The sequence below is a fragment of the Coregonus clupeaformis genome, unplaced genomic scaffold (assembly GCF_020615455.1).
Source record: "Coregonus clupeaformis isolate EN_2021a unplaced genomic scaffold, ASM2061545v1 scaf0579, whole genome shotgun sequence".
Lineage (NCBI taxonomy): Eukaryota > Metazoa > Chordata > Actinopteri > Salmoniformes > Salmonidae > Coregonus > Coregonus clupeaformis.
In genome coordinates this window covers 168,721-189,753 of record NW_025534034.1, presented here as the reverse complement: position 1 = coordinate 189,753, position 21,033 = coordinate 168,721, and the positions used below count along the sequence as shown (strand labels likewise).

Below are 21,033 nucleotides of genomic sequence, written 5' to 3'. Positions count from 1 at the left end.
GCCACGAAATGGTGGGGTCATGGGCGATTAACCAAGGAAGCCCCAGCACCACGGGATACGCAGGAGAGTAGATCAGGTACAATTGAATGATCTCCTCATGACCCCCCTGCGTCTTCATCTTTAGTGGCGCTGTGACCTCCCTAATCAACCCAGATCCCAACGGACGGCTATCTAGGGCATGGACAGGGAAGGGTGCATCAACGGGCAGGAGGGGAATCCCTAACTTAACACAAAATGTACGATCAATGAAATTCCCAGCTGCGCCTGAATCGACTAGCGCCTTATGCTGGGAATGAGATGCAACCTGAGGAAATACTACAGGTATACACAAGTGAACAACAGAGAGCTCTGGGTGAGTTGGGTGCCTACTCACCTGGAATGACTCCCCAGTGCGCGACCTGTTGCCTCGAATCCCCGGAGACCTTCCACAGCACCTAGCCACAGTGTGTCCTCCACGGCCCCTCGGGCTCTCTCTCCTCCTCTCTCTAGCGCCAGCACCCCCGAGCTCCATAGGGCTCGGCTCGGAGGTGCTGGGAGATGGAATGGACGGCCCCAACTCTGGACGTCCGCTGGTGGCCAGCAGGGTATCCAGACGGATTGACATGTCCACCAACTGGTCGAAGGTTAGATTGGTGTCCCTGCAGGCCAACTCTCGTCGAACGTCCTCACGCAGGCTGCACCGATAGTGATCGATGAGGGCCCTCTCATTCCACTCCGCATCCGCCGCTAGAGTCCGGAAGTCCAGGGCGAACTCCTGTGCGCTCCTCTTCCCCTGTCGAAGGTGGAACAGACGCTCCCCCGCCGCTTTACCCTCAGGGGGATGATCGAAAACAGCCCTGAAGCGGAGGGAGAACTCTGCGTAGCTGATGGTGGCGGCGTCTATTCCCCTCCATTCGGCATTGGCCCACTCCAACGCCTTGCCGGAGAGACAGGAGATGGGGGCGGAAACGCTCTCGTATCCCGAGGGCGCCGGGTGTATGGTTGCCAGGTAGAGTTCCACTTGAAGGAGGAACCCCTGACACCCGGCTGCGGTGCCATCATATGCCCTCGGGAGCGAGAGCCGAATCCCACTGGACTCCGGAGCTGGTATGGTGGGGCTGGCCGATGGTGGTGGTAAGGTAGGAGGAGGTGTGGCCACGCCTCCTCGCTCCCATCGGCGCAGGGTGTTCATTACTTCTTGCATGGCAGATCCGAGTTGCTGGATCCTGGCGTCCTGGCAGCTAACCCGATCCTCCAGCGACTCAGTCCACGCCGCTGCTCCTGCTGACTCCATTGTAATGGTGTGTTATTCTGTCACGGTACACTTGTGGATGTGGTGGTGAAGTCAGGCGCAGGACACAGCGGATAAGTCAAAACGACTTTATTGAGACTCAATGAACAACTACAAAATAAATGGCCTCGTACACACAGGAGGCGAACGACTACGCGCAACGCGTAAAATACACTCATACACAAAAGGTACCGAACCTTGACAAACGACAGGTGGACAATAACACACAACTGCAAACAAAACCAAAGGGTAACTTATAGGTGACATAATCAATACAGAAGACGAAACAGGTGCACCAACTTAGACAAGACCAAACAAACATCGAGAACTTCAAGCGGTAGTAGCTAGTACTCCGGGGACGACGACCGCCGAAGCCTGCCCGAGCAAGGAGGAGGAGCAGCTTCGGTGGTATTCGTGACACCTGCATTGTCTTGGCTGTGTGCTTAGGGTCGTTGTCCTGTTGGAAGGTGAACCTTCGCCCCTGTCTGAGGACCTGAGTGCTCTGGAGCAGGTTTTCGTCAAGGATCTCTCTGTACTTTGCTCCGTTCACCTTTACCTAGTCCCTGCCGCTGAAAAACATCCCCAAAGCATGATGCTGCCACCAACATGCTTCACCGTAGGGATGGTGCCAGGTTTCCTCCAGACGTGATGGCTTGGCATTCAGGCCAAATAGTTCAATCTTGGTTTCATCAGACCAGAGAATCTTGTTTCTCATGGTCTGATAGTCCTTTAGGTGCCTTTTGGCAAACTCCAAGCGGGTTGTCAGGTGCCTTTTATTGAGGAGTGGCTTCCGTCTGGCCACTCTAGCATAAAGGCCTAATTGGTGGAGTGCTGCAGAGATGGCAGTACTTTTGGAAGGTTCTCCCATCTCCACAGAGGAACTCTGGAGCTCTGTCAGAGTGACCAAGGGGTTCTTGGTCACCTTCCCGACCAAGGCTTTTCTCCCCTGAATGCTCAGTTGGGCTGGGCGGCCAGCTCTAGGAAGAGTCTTGGTGGTTCCAAACTTCTTCCATTTAAGAATGATGGAGGCCACTGTGTTCTTGGGGACCTTCAATGCTGCAGACATTTTTTGGTACCCTTCCCAAGATCTGCGCCTCATGGCTTGGTTTTTGCTCTGACGTGCACTGTCAACTGTGGGACAATATATAGACAGGTGTGTGCCTTTTCAAATCATGTCCAATCAATTGAATTTACCACAGGTGGACTCCAATCAAGTTGTAGAAACATCTCAAGGATGATCAATGGAAACAGGATGCACCTGAGCTCAATTTCGAGACTCATAGCAAAGGGTCTGAATACTTATGTAAATAAGGCATTTCTGTTTTTTATTTGTAATAAATTTGCTAACATTTCAAAAAACCTGTTTTCACTTTGTCACTATGGGGTATTGTATAGATTGATGAAGAAAACAATTAATTTAATAAATGTTAGAATAAGGCTGTAACGTTAGAAAATGTGGAAAAGGTCAATGGGTCTGAATACTTTATGAATGCACTGTATGTTGGCACATTATTGTTATTAGAATATGGCAAATATTAGTAATTCCTAGTATTCTATCGATGCTGGCTTTTGCGGGCTACCTGAGACATGAAACAGAAAGGTGGGCATACAGATGGTCACCAATTTATTAATGCACAAATTGCCTAAATGGATAATGGAAACACTTCAACCACTTCATTTTTATTTGAAATTCCAGGTGTTTGCAAAAAAGTGTTTTATTTTCAAATCAAATCAAATTTTATTTGTCACATGCTTTGTAAACAACAGGTGTAGACTAACAGTGAAATGCTTACTTACCGGTCCTTTTCCAACAATGCAGAGTTAAAATAAAAATACTACATTTTATAAAAATTATAAATAGTGACACGAGGAATAAATACACAGTGAATAATGAATAGCAATAACGAGTAAAAGTAACATAGCTATATAAAGGGAGTATCAGTACCGAGACGATGTGCAGGGGCACGAGGTAATTAAGGTAGCTATGTACAGTTGAAGTCGGAAGTTTACATACACTTAGGTTGGAGTCATTAAAACTTGTTTTTCAACCACTTCACCAATTTCTTGTTAACAAACTATAGTTTTGGCAAGGTTAGGACATCTACTTTGTGCATGACAATAGTAATTTTTCCAACAATTGTTTACAGACAGATTATTTCACCTATAATTCACTGTATCACAATACCAGTGGGTCAGAAGTTTACATACACTAAGTTGACTGTGCCTTTAAACAGCTTGGAAAATTCCAGAAAATGATGTCATGGCTTTAGAAGCTTCTGATAGGCTAATTGAGTCAATTGGAGGTGTACCTGTGGATGTATTTCAAGGCCTACCTTCAAATTCAGTGCCTCTTTGCTTGACATCATGGGAAAATCAAAATAAATCAGCCAAGACCTCAACAACAAAAAAATTGTACAACTCCACAATTTCCAAACGCCTGAAGGTACCACATTCATTTGTACAAACAATAGTATGCAAGTATAAACACCATGGGACCACGCAGCCGCCATACTGCTCAGGAAGGAGACGCGTTCTGTCTTCTAGAGATGAACGTACTTCGGTGCGAAAAGTGCAAATCAATCCCAGAACAACATCAAAGGACCTTATGAAAATGCTGGAGGAAACAGGTAAAAAAGTATTGATATCCACAGTAAAAACGAGTCCTATATCGACATAACCTGAAAGGCCGCTCATCAAGGAAGAAGCCACGGCTCCAAAACCGCCATAAAAAAGCCAGACTACGGTTTGCAACTGCACTTTTGGACAAAGATCGTACTGTTTGGAGAAATGTCCTCTTTTCTGATGAAAAAAAAAATAGAACTGTTTGGCCATAATGACCATCGTTATGTTTGGAGGAAAATAGATGGCATCATGAGGAAGGAAAGTTATGTGGATATATTGAAGCAACATCTCAATACATCAGTCAGGAAGTTAAAAGCTTGGTCGCAAATGGGTCTTTCAAATGGACAATGACCCCAAGCATACTTCCAAAGTTGTGGCAAAATGGCTTAAAGACAACAATGTCAAGGTATTGGAGTGGCCATCACAAAGTCCTGACCTCAATCCTATAGAAAATATGTGGGCAGAACTGAAAAAGCGTGTGCAAGCAAGGAGGCCTACAAACCTGACTCAGTTACACCAGCTGTGTCAGGAGGAATGGGCCAAAATTCACCCAACTTATTGTGGGAAGCTTGTGGAAGGCTACCCGAAACGTTTGACCCAAGTTAAACAATTTAAAGGCAATGCTACCAAATATTAATTGAGTGTATGTAAACTTCTGACCCACTGGGAATGTGATGAAAGAAATAAAAGCTGAAATAAATCATTCTCTCTACTATTATTCTGACATTTCACATTCTTAAAATAAAGTGGTGATCCTAACTGACCTTAAACAGATAATTTTTACTAGGATTAAATGTCAGGAATTGTGAAAAACTGAGTTTAAATGTATTTGGCTAAGGTGTATGTAAACTTCCGACTTCAACTGTACATATACAGTGCATTCAGAAAGTATTCACACCCCTTGACTTTTTCCACATTTTGTTGTGTTACAAAGTGGGATTAAAATGGATTTGTCATATTTTGTCATCGATCTACACAAAATACTCTGTCATTACAAATATATCTTGATTAGATAAGTACTCAACGCCTTGAGTCAATACATGTTAGAATTGCCTTTGGCAGTGGTTACAAATGTGGATATTTCCCTAAGAGCTTTGCAAACCTGGATTGTCCAATATATGCCCATTATTCTTAAAAACAATTATTCAAGTTGCTTGTTGATCATTGCTAGTCAGCCATTTTCAAGTCTTGCCATACATTTAAAGCTGATTTAAGTCAAAACTGTATCTAGTATGGAGGACCAAATCTGCCATAATTGGAAATGAATAAATACATTCACACATATAGATAAATACATGAATAAACAAATAAATGCACATATAGATCAATAAATGGATGAATGCACACATAAATAGTTAAATCATTATTTAAATAATTAATCCCACTTTATTTCATTTTATTCATTTATATCATTTATTCATTTATTTATGTATTTCTTCCTCCAATATGATAATTAGGGTGTTTCAAGCAAACATATGTGGTTGATATCTAACACACCATTGTTAGATCAAATGCACGTCACGTTGCTCAATTGCATTTGCCTGGGCTGCGTTCAGTATGACAGAACAGTGTGTTCAACGTTTAAAGGCCATGTTTCAAATTAGCACCCCCCCAACAGTAATGTGTAGCGCATATAACTATGTATCAATATGATGTCACCTTTTTTTGTTGAAATTTGAGATAAAATTGATTAAATGCTGCTGTGCATAAAAACACACAAACATAACAAATGGAACATTGTCCTTGCTTGACGTAGAAACAGGTGAACAGTTTTGCAACACTGAGCCATTGACTGCCTGGCTGCACCAGGTGGGAAGAGGAAAGGGAAAGAGGATACCTAGTCAGCTGCACAACTGAATGCATTCAACCGAAATGTGTCTTCCGCGTTTAACCCAACCCCTCTGAATCAGAGAGGTGCGAGGGGCTCTTAGTCGACGTCATCGGCACCCGGGGAGCAGTTGTTGTTGGGGGTTAACTGCCTTGTGCTCAAGGGCAGAACGGTACATTTTTCCACCTTGCCGGCTCAGCAATTCGAACCAGCGACCTTTCGGTTACCGGCCCAATGCTCTTAAGTGGCTGTGTTATTAATGGGTTTCTTTAAACAATAAGGCACTGGACTACAGCCATATAGTTTTGAACTTAGAAGAAGTCCAAGAGACGGGAATAGGCAAGAAGGAGTCATGTCCAGAAAATCATGGTAAGCTAACGTTACTGAGTGTGTATCAAGCTAGCCCATTCTACTGCCAATGTTTGTCTATGGAGATTGCATGGCGGTGTGCTCAATGTTATACACCTGTCAGTAACAGGTGTGGCTAAAATAGCTGAATCCACAAATTTGAAGGGGTGTCCACATACATTTGTATACATATTGTATCTGTGAGATGTAAAGCAAGCAGGACCGTGGCAGGTGTCAGAATCAATGCATGTTGGCTAACTCCAGCTAACTAGACCACTTATTAATCAATAGAATGTATACTTAATTAATAGGGTTGTCATTTAGCTAGCTAGCTACCTAGGTTAATTCTCAACATCGTCCATCTTTGAGCAGTTTGGTTGCAAAATTAGGTCTCAACAATCACAGGCATCTAAGCTAGCAGCTAGCTAACTACAGTCATATACAGTGAGGGAAAAAAGTATTTGATCCCCTGCTGATTTTGTAGGTTTGCCCACTGACAAAGAAATGATCAGTCGATAATTTTAATGATAGGTTAATTTGAACAGTGAGAGACAGAATAACAACAACAAAATCCAAAAAAACACATGTAAACATTTTTTTAAATTGATTTGCATTTTAATGAGGGAAATAAGTATTTGACCCATCTGCAAAACATGACTTAGTACTTGGTGGCAAAACCCTTGTTGGCAATCACAGAGGTCAGACGTTTCTTGTAGTTGGCCACCAGGTTTGCACACATCTCAGGAGGGATTTTGTTCCACTCCTCTTTGCAGATCTTCTCCAAGTCATTAAGGTTTCGAGGCTGACGTTTGGCAACTCGAACCTTCGGCTCCCTCCACAGATTTTCTATGGGATTAAGGTCTGGAGACTGGCTAGGCCACTCCAGGACCTTAATGTGCTTCTTCTTGAGCCACTCCTTTGTTGCCATGGCTGTGTGTTTTGGATCATTGTCATGCTGGAATTACTTCCACGACCCATTTTCAATGCCCTGGCTGAGGGAAGGAGGTTCTCACCCAAGATTTGACGGTACATGGCCCCATCCATCGTCCCTTTGATGCGGTGAAGTTGTCTTGTCCCCTTAGCAGAAAAACACCTCCAAAGCATAATCTTTCCACCTCCATGTTTGACAGTGGGGATGGTGTTCTTGGGGTCATAGGCAGCATTCCCCCTCCTCCAAACACGGCGAGTTGATGCCAAAGAGCTCGATTTTGGTCTCATCTGACCACAAGAATTTCACCCAGTTCTCCTCTGAATCATTCAGATGTTCATTTGCAAACTTCAGACGGCCCTGTATATGTCGTTTCTAGAGCAGGGGGACCTTGTGGGCGCTGCAGGATTTCAGTCCTTCACGGCATAGTGTGTTACCAATTGTTTTCTTGGTGACTATGGTCCCAGCTGCCTTGAGATCATTGATAAGATCCTCCCGTGTAGTTCTGGGCTGATTCCTCACCGTTCTCATGATCATTGCAACTCCACGAGGTGAGATCTTGCATGGAGCCCCAGGCCGAGGGAGATTGACAGTTCTTTTGGGTTTCTTCCATTTGCGAATAATCGCACCAACTTGTTGTCACCTTCTCACCAAGCTGCTTGGCGATGGTCTTGTAGCCCATTCCAGCCTTGTGTAGGTCTACAATCTTGTCCCTGACATCCTTGGAGAGCTCTTTGGTCTTGGCCATAGTGGAGATTTTGGAATCTGATTGATTGATTGCTTCTGTGGACAGGTGTCTTTTATACAGGTAACAAGCTGATATTAGAAGCACTCCCTTTAAGAGTGTGTTCCTAATCTCAGCTCGTTACCTGTATGAAAGACACCTGGGAGCCAGAAATCTGTCTGATTGAAAGGGGGTCAAATACTTATTTCCCTCATTAAAATGCAAATCAATTTATAACATTTTTGACATGTGTTTTTCTGGATTTTTTTGTTGTTATTTTGTCTCTCACTGTTGAAATAAACCTACCATTAAAATTATAGACTGATCATTTTTTTGTCAGTGGGCAAACTTACAAAATCAGCAGGGGATCAAATACCTTTTTCCCTCACTGTAGTTGTGTGGTAAAGAATTCAGGTAAATATTTCAAATATACAGCATATACACCTAATTCAAGGGTTTTTCTTTATTTTTACTATTTTCTACACTATAGATTAATAATGAAGACATCAAAACTATGAAATAATACATATGGAGTCATGTAGTAACCAAAAAAGTGTTAAACAAATCAAAATATATCTTATATTTGAGATTCTTCAAATAGCCACCCTTTGCCTTGATGACAGCTTTGCACACGCTTGACATTCTCTCAACCAGCTTCACCTGGAATGCTTTTCCAACAGTCTTGAAGGAGTTCCCACATATGCTGAGCACTTTTTGGCTGCTTTTCCTTCACTCTGCTGTCCGACTCATCCCAAACCATCTCAATTTGGTTGAGGTCGGAGGATTGTGGAGGCCAGGTCATCTGATGCAGCACTCCATCACTCTCCTTCCTGGTCAAATAGCCCTTACACAGCCTGGAGGTGTGTTGGGTCATTGCCCTGTTGAAAAACAAATGATAGTCCCACGAAGCCCAAACCAGATGGGATGGCGTATCGCTGCAGAATGCTGTGGTAGACATGCTGGTTAAGTGTGCCTTGAATTCTAAATAAATCACAGTGTCACCAGCAAAGCACCCCCACACCATAACACCTCCTCCTCCATGCTTTACGGTGGGAAATACACATGCGGAGATCATCCTTTCACTCACACTGCGTCTCACAAAGACACAGCGGTTGTGTCCTTTGACTCCAGACCAAAGGACACATTTCCACCGGTCTAATGTCCATTGCTCGTGTTTCTTGGCCCAAGTAGGTCTCTTCTTCTCATTGGTGTCCTTTAGTAGTGGTTTCTTTGCAACAATTCGACCATGAAGGCCTGATTCACGCAGTATCCAGTGAACAGTTGATGTTGAGATGTGTCTGTTACTTGAACTCCGTGAAGCAATTTCTGAGGCTGGTAGCTCTAATGAACTTATCCTCTGCAGCAGAGATAACTCTGGGTCTTCCATTCCTGTGGCGGTCCTCATGAAAGCCAGTTTCATCATAGCGCTTGATGGTTTTTGCGACAGCACTTGAAGAAATGTTCAAAGTTCATGACATTTTCCGTAGTGACTGACCTTAAAGTAATGTCTTAAAGTAATGATGGACTGTCACGCCCTGACCTTTAAATGCCTGTTGTTTCTCGTTGGTTTGGTCAGGTTGTTAGTTTCTATGTGTACATTCTATGTTATTGTGGATGTTGGCCGGGTGTGGTTCCCAATCAGAGGCAGCTGTCGATCGTTGTCTCTGATTGGGGTTCATACTTAGGCAGCCATTTTGCCTACCTATGTTGTGGGATCTTGTTTCTGGTTTGGCTTGTGTATGTAGCCATTAGAATGTCACGTTGCGTTTGTTGTTTTTGTCGAGTGTTTACTTCTACTTAGTCTAGCTCCGGTCAGCTGCTCTACTCCAGAGCCAGAGTAGTCCGCTCCACCGGGGTCTAGTTCAGCTCCAGTCAGCGGCTCCACTCCAGTGCCAGAGCAGTCCGCTCCACCGGTGCCTAGTCCGGGTCCGGTCGTCTACTCTCCCACACCAGAGTCCAGACAGGACTTGGTGCATCGCGGGAGGACTGCAGAACCAGAACCAGACGTCAACCCCTCTTCAAGGTCAGGGCCTCCCACACCAGGGTCCAGACAGGGCTTGGTGCATCACGGGAGGATTGCCGGTCCAGGCCCAGACGTCAGCCCCTCTCCAGGGTCGGGGCCTCCCACACCAGGGTCCAGACAGGGCTTGGTGCATTGTGGGAGGACTGAGAGGGGAAGCATCGCACCGGGGTCCAGACCGGACCAGGTGTGCAACGGGGAACCAGAAAAGGAGAGGACAGTAAGGTTGACGTTGCACCCGGACCCTCCCCTAATGAGTCAGGTTTTGCGGCCGGAGTCCGCACCTTTGCGGGGGAGGTACTGTCACGCCCTGGTTTGGTAAGGGTGTGAATATTTATGTGTATATCCAGCATGTGTATATCTATGTTGGCCAGGTGTGGTTCCCAATCAGAGGCAGCTGTCGATCGTTGTCTCTGATTGGGGATCATACTTAGGCAGCCATTTTGCCTACCTATGTTGTGGGATGTTGTTTCTGGTTTGACTTGTGTATGTAGCCATTAGAACTTCACGTTACGTTGCTTTTGTTGTTTTTGTCGAGTGTTTACTTCTTTATTAAACATGTACGCATACCACGCTGCACCTTGGTCTGATCCTTTACACAACGAACGTGACAGGTGGCTATTTGAAGAATCTCAAATAACACTTTTTTGGTTACTACTTGATTCCATATGTGTTATTTCATATTTTTGATGTCTTCACTATTGTTCTACAATGTAAAGAAAAATCCTTGAATGAGTAGGTGTGTCCAAACATTTAACTGGTAGTGTACAATAAAACGTTTGTGTAGCGTATATGTCTCCCTGACATATGTTGGAATACACGTGTGCTGACATAAATAAGATAAACAGTTTTCAACCCTCCAATTTACACTACTTCTGTAGAACTACCCTTACCAATCAAAAACAATTGTACGTATCCCAAATTTGATGCAACATTAGCAACAACTGAAAAATATGAATGATAATTTCCATTCCATTAACAGCACTTGCGGCAACAACAATCCAGACAGCTGTATCAGCACAATCAACCACAGCTGCACCCACAACAAACACAGCTGCTCCAACAACAACCACAGCTGCCACTACAACAACCACAGATATACAGAAAACCACAGCTGCCCCCACAACAACCACAGCTGTCATTACGATGACAACAGCTGCACCAATAACAGCTGCTGAAACTACCACCACGGGTGCCTCCCTGACAAATACAGCTGCAGCCACAACAACCACAGCTGCACCAAAACCAACCACAGCTGTTGCCAAGATAACAACAGCAGCAGACACAGCAACAGCTGCCGCAACAACAACCACAGTGGGTTCAACGACAACCACGTCTGGTACTACGACGACAACAGCTGCACCAATAACATCAACTGATGACACTACAGATATGGATACAACAACCACAGCTGCTCACAAAATAACCACCGCTGCTCCAACAACAACCACAGCTGCCCCTACAACAACAACAGATATACAGACAAACACTGCTGCCCCCACAACAACCACAACTGGTGTTACAATGACAACAGCTGCACCAATAACAACAGCTGCTGAAACTACCACGACAGGTGCCTCCCCGATAACTACAGCTGCTGCCACAACAACCACAGCTGGAGTTACAACAACAAAAGCTGCACCAATAACAACAGCTGCTGAAACTACAGATACGGCTACAACAACCACAGTTGCACTCACAAAAACCACACCTGCTCCCAAAACAACCACAGCAGAACCAACAACAACCACCGCTGTCCCTACGACTACAACAGCAATAACAACAGCTGCTGCAACAATAACCACAGCAGCTCCAACGACAACCACAGTTGGAGATATGACAACAACAGCTGCACCAATAACAACTGCCACTGAAACTACAGATACGGCTACAACAACCACAGGTGCACCCACAACAACTGCAGCAGCCACAACAAAAACAGCTGCCGCAACAACCACAGCAGCTCCAACGACAACCACTGATGGTGTTACGACGACAACAGCTAAGCCAATAACAACAGCTGCTGAAACTACAGATACGGGTACAGCAACCACAGCTTCACCCATGACAACCACAGATGGTGTGACGACGACAAAAGCTGCACCAATAACAACAGCTGTTGAAACTATAGATACAGCTTCATCTACCACAGCTGCACCCATAACAACTCATCCAACGACAACAAAAACTGCAGCTACAACAACCACAAATATACCAACAACCACAGATGCCCCCACTACAACCACAGCTGGTATTACGATGACAACAGCTGCAAAAATAACAACAGCTGCTGAAACTACCACCACAGGTGCCTCCCATACAACTACAGCTGCTGTCACAACAACCACAGCTGCAAAAACATCAACCCCAGCTGTTGCTATGACTACAACAGCAGCAGCCACAACAACAACCACAGCTGCCACACCAACAACCACATCAGCTCAAATGACAACACCAGCTGGTGGTACGACAACAACAACTGCACCAATAACAACAGCTGCTGAAGCAACCACCACAGGTGCCTCCCTGGCAACTACAACTGCTGCTGCAACAACCACAGCTGTCGCTGTCGCTACGACTATGAAAGCAACAACACCAACAACTATGGCAATAACAACAGCAGCTCCAAAGACAACCGCAGCTGGTGTTAGGATGACAACAGCTGCACCAGTGAAAACAGCTGCTGGAACTACATATACGGCTACAACAACCACAGCTAAACCCACACCAACCACAGCGGCTCTCACAACAACAACAGCTGCACGCATGACAACCACAGCTGGTATTACCACGACAACAGCTGCACCAATAACAACATCTGCTGAAGCTACCACAACAGGTGCCTCCCAGACAACTACAGCTGCTGTCCCCAAGACAACCACAGCTGTTATTACGATGACAACAGCTGCACCAATAACAACAGCTGCTGAAGCTACCACAACAGGTGCCTCCCAGACAACTACAGCTGCTGTCACAACAACCATAGCTGCAAAAACATCAACCACAGCTGTCGCTACGACTACAACAGCAGCAGCCACAACAACAACCACAGCTGCCACACCAACAACCACAGCAGCTCCAATTACAACACCAGCTGGTGGTACGACAACAACAACTGCACCAATAACAACAGCTGCTGAAGCAACCACCACAGGTGCCTCCCTGGCAACTACAACTGCTGCTGCAACAACAACAACCACAGCTGTCGCTGTCGCTACGACTACGAAAGCAACAACACCAACAACTACGGCAATAACAACAGCAGCTCCAAAGACAACCGCAGCTGGTGTTAGGATGACAACAGCTGCACCAGTGAAAACAGCTGCTGGAACTACATATACGGCTACAACAACCACAGCTAAACCCACACCAACCACAGCGGCTCTCACAACAACAACAGCTGCACGCATGACAACCACAGCTGGTATTACCACGACAACAGCTGCACCAATAACAACATCTTCTGAAGCTACCACAACAGGTGCCTCCCAGACAACTACAGCTGCTGTCACAACAACCATAGCTGCAAAAACATCAACCACAGCTGTCGCTACGACTACAACAGCAGCAGACACAACAACAACCACAGCTGCCACACCAACAACCACAGCAGCTCAAATTACAACACCAGCTGGTGGTACGACAAAAACAACTGCACCAATAACAACAGCTGCTGAAGCAACCACCACAGGTGCCTCCCTGGCAACTACAACTGCTGCTGCAACAACAACAACCACAGCTGTCGCTGTCACTACGACTACGAAAGCAACAACACCAACAACTACGGCAATAACAACAGCAGCTCCTAAGACAACCGCTGGAACTACATATACGGCTACAACAACCACAGCTAAACCCACACCAACCACAGCGGCTCTCACAACAACAACAGCTGCACGCATGACAACCACAGCTGGTATTACCACGACAACAGCTGCACCAATAACATCTGCTGAAGCTACCACCACAGGTGCCTCCCCAACAAGTAGAGAGGCTGCCACAACAACAACAGCTGCATCAACAACAACCACAGCTGGAGTTAAAACAACAAAAGCTGCACCAATAACAACAGCTGATGAAACTACAGATACGGCTACAACAACCACAGTTGCACACACAACAACCACAGCTGCTCCCACAACAACCACAGCTGCTCCCACAACAACCATAGCTGCATCCAAAACATCCACAGCTGCTCCCACAACAACCACAGCAGCACCAACAACCACAGCAGCACCAACAACCACAGTTTCTCCAACAAAACCAACAAATATACCGACAACAACAGCTGCACCCAAAAAAACAGCTGCTGTAACTACCACCACAGCTGCCTCCCTGGTAACTACAGCTCTTGCCACAACAACCACAGCTACACCAACAACAACCACAGCTGTCGCTACGACTACCAAAGCAACAACACCAACAACTGCCGCAACATTAACAGCAGCAGCTCCAAAGACAACAGCAGCTGGTTTTATGACGACAACAGCTGCACCAAAAACAACAGCTGCTAAAACTACAGATACAGCTACAACAACCACAGCTGCACCCACACCAATCAAAGCTGCTCTCACAACAACCAAGGCTTGCTCCATGACAACCACAGCTGCACCAGTAACAACAGGTGCTGAATCTACCAACACAGTTGCTTCCCTGACAACTACAGCTGCTCCTACAACAATCATATCTGCACCCACAACATCCACAGCTGCTCCCACAACAACCACAGCAGCACCAACAACAACCACAGATATAGCGACAACAACAGCTGCCCCCAAAGCAACCACAGCTGCGCCTAAGACTAATACAGCAACAACGCCAACAACTGCCGCAACAACAACCACAGCAGCAACAACAACAACCACAGCTGGAGTTACGACAACAACAGCTGCACCAATACCAATAGTTGCTGAAATTATAGATATGGTTTCAACTACCACAGCTGTTCCATCAAAAACCACAAATGCAGCTACAACAATCACAGATATACCGAAAACCACAGCTGCCCCCATTACAACCACAGCTGGTGTTATGACGATAACAGCTGCAAAATTAACAACAGCTGCTGAAAATACCAACACTGGTGCCTCCCAGACAATTACATATGCTGCAACAATGATCAAAGCTGCAAAAACATCAACCACAGCTGTCGCTATGACTACAGCAGCCACAACAACAACTGCTGCCTTAACAACAACCACAGCAGCTCCAACGATAACCACAGATGGTGTTACGAGGACAACAGCTGCAAAAACAACAACAGCTGCTGAAACTACCACCACTGGTGCCTCCCAGACAACTACAGTTGCTGCAACAACAACCATAACTGCAAAAACATCAACCACAGCTGTCGCTACGACTACAACAGCAGCAGCCACAACAACAACCACATCTGCCACACCAACAACCACAGCAGCTCCAATTACAACACCAGCTGGTGGTACGACAACAACAACTGCACCAATAACAACAGCTGCTGAAGCAACCACCACAGGTGATTCCCTGGCAACTACAACTGCTGCTGCAACAATAACAACCACAGCTGTCGCTGTCGCTACGACTACGAAAGCAACAACACCAACAACTACGGCAATAACAACAGCAGCTCCAAAGACAACCGCAGCTGGTGTTAGGATGACAACAGCTGCACCAGTGAAAACAGCTGCTGGAACTACATATACGGCTACAACAACCACAGCTAAACCCACACCAACCACAGCGGCTTTCACAACAACAACAGCTGCACGCATGACAACCACAGCTGGTATTACCACGACAACAGCTGCACCGATAACAACATCTGCTGAAGCTACCACCACAGGTGCCTCCCCAACAAGTAGACAGGCTGCCACAACAACAACAGCTGCACCAACAACAACCACAGCTGGAGTTACAACAACAAAAGCTGCACCAATAACAACAGCTGCTGAAACTACAGATATGGCTACAACAACCACAGTTGCACTCACAACAACCACAGCTGCTCCCACAACATCCACAACTGTCCCCAAGACAACCACAGCTGTTATTACGATGACAACAGCTGCACCAATAACAACAGCTTCTGAAACTACCACCACGGGTGCCTCCCTGACAAATACAGCTGCAGCCACAACAACCACAGCTGCACCAAAACCAACCACAACACAACCTAAGATAATAACAGCAGCAGACACAGCAACAGCTGCCGCAACAACAACCACAGTAGGTTCAACGACAACCACGTCTGGTACTACGACGACAACAGCTGCACCAATAACATCAACTGATGAAACTACAGATATGGATACAACAACCACAGCTGCACCCACAACAACCAGAGCTGCGCACACAATAACCACCACTGCTCCAACAACAACCACAGCTGCCCCTACAACAACAACAACAGATATACAGACAAACACTGCTGCCCCCACAACAACCACAACTGGTGTTACAATGACAACAGCTGCACCAATAACAACAACTGCTGAAACTACCATGACAGGTGCCTCCCAAATAACTACAGCTGCTGCCACAACAACCACAGCTGGAGTTACAACAACAAAAGCTGCACCAATAACAACAGCTGCTGAAACTACAGATACGGCTACAACAACCACAGTTGCACTCACAAAAACCACACCTACTACCAAAATAACCACAGCAGAACCAACAACAACCACCGCTGTCCCTGCGACTACAACGGCAATAACAACAGCTGCTGCAACAATAACCACAGCAGCTCCAACGATAACCACAGTTGGAGATATGACAACAACAGCTGCACCAATAACAACTGCCACTGAAACTACAGATACGGCTACAACAACCACAGGTGCACCCACAACAACTGCAGCAGCCACAACAAAAACAGCTGCCGCAACAACCACAGCAGCTCCAACGACAACCACAGATGGTGTTACGACGACAACAGCTAAGCCAATAACAACAGCTGCTGAAACTACAGATACAGATACAACAACCACAGCTGCACCCACAGCAACCACAGCTGCTCCCAGAACAACCACAGCAGCACCAGAAACAACAACCACTGCTCCAACAACAACCACAGCTGCCCCTACAACAACCACAGATATACCAAAAACCAATGGTGCACCCAAAATGACCACAGCTAGCCCCATGACAACCACAGCTGGTGTTACGAAGGCAACAGCTGCACCAATAACAACAACTACCACAGCTGTCGCTACATCTACAACAACACTAACAGCTGCTGCAACAACAACCACAGCTGGTGTTACGATCACAACAGCTGCTGAAACTACAGATACGGGTACAACAAACACAGCTTCACCCATGACAACCACAGATGGTGTGACGACGACAAAAGCTGCACCAATAACAACAGCTATTGAAACTATAGATACAGCTTTATCTACCACAGCTGCACCCATAACAACTCATCCAACGACAACCAAAACTGCAGCAACAACAACCACAAATATACCAACAACCACAGATGCCCCCACTACAACCACAGCTGGTTTTACGATGACAACAACTGCAAAAATAACAACAGCTGCTGAAACTACCACCACAGGTGCCTCCCATACAACTACAGCTGCTGTCACAACAACCACAGCTGCAAAAACATCAACCTCAGCTGTTGCTATGACTACATCAGCAGCAGCCACAACAACAACCACAGCTGCAGCACCAACAACCACATCAGCTCCAATGACAACACCAGCTGGTGGTACGACAACAACAACTGCACCAATAACAACAGCTGCTGAAGCAACCACCAAAGGTGCCTCCCTGGCAACTACAACTGTTGCTGCAACAACCACAGCTGTCGCTGTCGCTACGACTACGAAAGCAACAACACCAACAACTACGGCAATAACAACAGCAGCTCCAAAGACAACCGCAGCTGGTGTTAGGATGACAACAGCTGCACCAGTGAAAACAGCTGCTGGAACTACATATACGGCTACAACAACCACAGCTAAACCCACACCAACCACAGCGGCTCTCACAACAACAACAGCTGCACGCATGACAACCACAGCTGGTATTACCACGACAACAGCTGCACCAATAACAACATCTTCTGAAGCTACCACCACAGGTGCCTCCCCAACAAGTAGAGAGGCTGCCACAACAACCATAGCTGCACCAACAACAACCACAGCTGGAGTTACAACAAAAAAAGCTGCACCAATAACAACAGCTGCTGAAACTACAGATACGGCTACAACAACCACAGTTGCACTCACAACAACCACAGCTGCTCCCACAACATCCACAGCTGTCCCCAAGACAACCACAGCTGTTAATACGATGACAACAGCTGCACCAATAACAACAGCTGCTGAAGCTACCACCACAGGTGCCTCCCAGACAACTACAGCTGCTGTCACAACAACCACAGCTGCAAAAACATCAACCCCAGCTGTTGCTATGACTACAACAGCAGCAGCCACAACAACAACCACAGCTGCCACACCAACAACCACATCAGCTCAAATGACAACACCAGCTGGTGGTACGACAACAACAACTGCACCAATAACAACAGCTGCTGAAGCAACCACCACAGGTGCCTCCCTGGCAACTACAACTGCTGCTGCAACAACCACAGCTGTCGCTGTCGCTACGACTACGAAAGCAACAACACCAACAACCACGGCAATAACAACAGCAGCTCCAAAGACAACCGCAGCTGGTGTTAGGATGACAACAGCTGCACCAGTGAAAACAGCTGCTGGAACTACATATACGGCTACAACAACCACAGCTAAACCCACACCAACCACAGCGGCTCTCACAACAACAACAGCTGCACGCATGACAACCACAGCTGGTATTACCACGACAACAGCTGCACCAATAACAACATCTTCTGAAGCTACCACCACAGGTGCCTCCCCAACAAGTAGAGAGGCTGCCACAACAACAACAGCTGCACCAACAACAACCACAGCTGGAGTTAAAACAACAAAAGCTGCACCAATAACAACAGCTGCTGAAACTACAGAAACGGCTACAACAACCACAGTTGCACTCACAACAACAACAGCTGCTCCCACAACATCCACAGCTGTCCCAAAGACAACCACAGCTGTTATTACGATGACAACAGCTGCACCAATAACAACAGCTGCTGAAGCTACCACAACAGGTGCCTCCCAGACAACTACAGCTGCTGTCACAACAACCATAGCTGCAAAAACATCAACCACAGCTGTCGCTACGACTACAACAGCAGCAGCCACAACAACAACCACAGCTGCCACACCAACAACCACAGCAGCTCCAATTACAACACCAGCTGGTGGTACGAAAACAACAACTGCACCAATAACAACAGCTGCTGAAGCAACCACCACAGGTGCCTCCCTGGCAACTACAACTGCTGCTGCAACAACAACAACCACAGCTGTCGCTGTCGCTACGACTACGAAAGCAACAACACCAACAACTACGGCAATAACAACAGCAGCTCCAAAGACAACCGCAGCTGGTGTTAGGATGACAACAGCTGCACCAGTGAAAACAGCTGCTGGAACTACATATACGGATACAACAACCACAGCTAAACCCACACCAACCACAGCGGCTCTCACAACAACAACAGCTGCACGCATGACAACCACAGCTGGTATTACCACGACAACAGCTGCACCAATAACAACATCTTCTGAAGCTACCACCACAGGTGCCTCCCCAACAAGTAGAGAGGCTGCCACAACAACAACAGCTGCACCAATAACAACCACAGCTGGAGTTACAACAACAAAAGCTGCACCAATAACAACAGCTGCTGAAACTACAGATACGGCTACAACAACCACAGTTGCACTCACAACAACCACAGCTGCTCCCACAACATCCACAGCTGCTCCCACAACAACCATAGCTGCATCCAAAACATCCACAGCTGCTCCCACAACAACCACAGCAGCACCAACAACCACAGCAGCACCAACAAAACCAACAGATATACCGACAACAACAGCTGCCCCCAAAACAACAGCTGCTGTAACTACAACCACAGCTGCCTCCCTGGTAACTACAGCTCTTGCCACAACAACCACAGCTACACCAACAACAACCACAGCTGTCGCTACGACTACCAAAGCAACAACACCAACAACTGCCGCAACATTAACAGCAGCAGCTCAAAAGACAACAGCAGCTGGTTTTAGGACGACAACAGATGCACCAAAAACAACAGCTGCTAAAACTACAGATACAGCTACAACAACCACAGCTACACCCACACCAATCAAAGCTGCTCTCACAACAACCATGGCTGCCCCCATGACAACCACAGCTGCACCAGTAACAACAGGTGCTGAATCTACCAACACAGTTGCTTCCCTGACAACTACAGCTGCTGCCACAACAAACACATCTGCACCAACAACAACCACAGCTGGAGTTACGACAACAAAGGTTGCACCAACAACAATAGCTGCTGAAACTACAGATAAGGCTACAACAACCACAGTTTCACCCACAACATCCACAGCTGCTCCCACAACAACCCCAGCAGCACCAACAACAACCACAGATATAGCGACAACAACAGCTGCCCCCAAAGCAACCACAGCTGCGCCTAAGACTAATACAGCAACAACGCCAACAACTGCCGCAACAACAACCACAGCAGCAACAACAACAACCACAGCTGGAGTTACGACAACAACAGCTGCACCAATACCAATAGTTGCTGAAATTATAGATATGGTTTCAACTACCACAGCTGTTCCATCAAAAACCACAAATGCAGCTACAACAATCACAGATATACCGAAAACCACAGCTGCCCCCATTACAACCACAGCTGGTGTTATGACGATAACAGCTGCAAAATTAACAACAGCTGCTGAAACTACCAACACTGGTGCCTCCCAGACAATTACATCTGCTGCAACAATGATCAAAGCTGCAAAAACATCAACCACAGCTGTCGCTATGACTACAGCAGCCACAACAACAACTGCTGCCTTAACAACAACCACAGCAGCTCCAACGACAACCACAGATGGTGTTACGATGACAACAGCTGCAAAAACAACAACAGCTGCTGAAACTACCACCACTGGTGCCTCCCAGACAACTACAGTTGCTGCAACAACGACCACAGCTGCAAATCCATCAACCACAGCTGTCAGAACGACTACAACAGCAGAAGCAACAACAACAACAGCTGCCGCAACAACAACCACAGCTGGTGTTACGACAATAACAGCTGCAACAACACCAACAACTGCTGAAACTACAGATACGGCTACTACAACCATAGTTGCACCCACACCAACCACAGCGACTCTCACAACAA

At 46.5% G+C, this 21,033-nt stretch overlaps 1 pseudogene; it reads left to right on the top strand.

Annotated features, from left to right (window-relative positions):
• The first annotated feature begins 12,506 nt into the window (after positions 1-12,506).
• LOC121550587 lies at positions 12,507-20,486 on the top strand (annotated as a pseudogene).
• Positions 20,487-21,033: the final 547 nt, after the last annotated feature.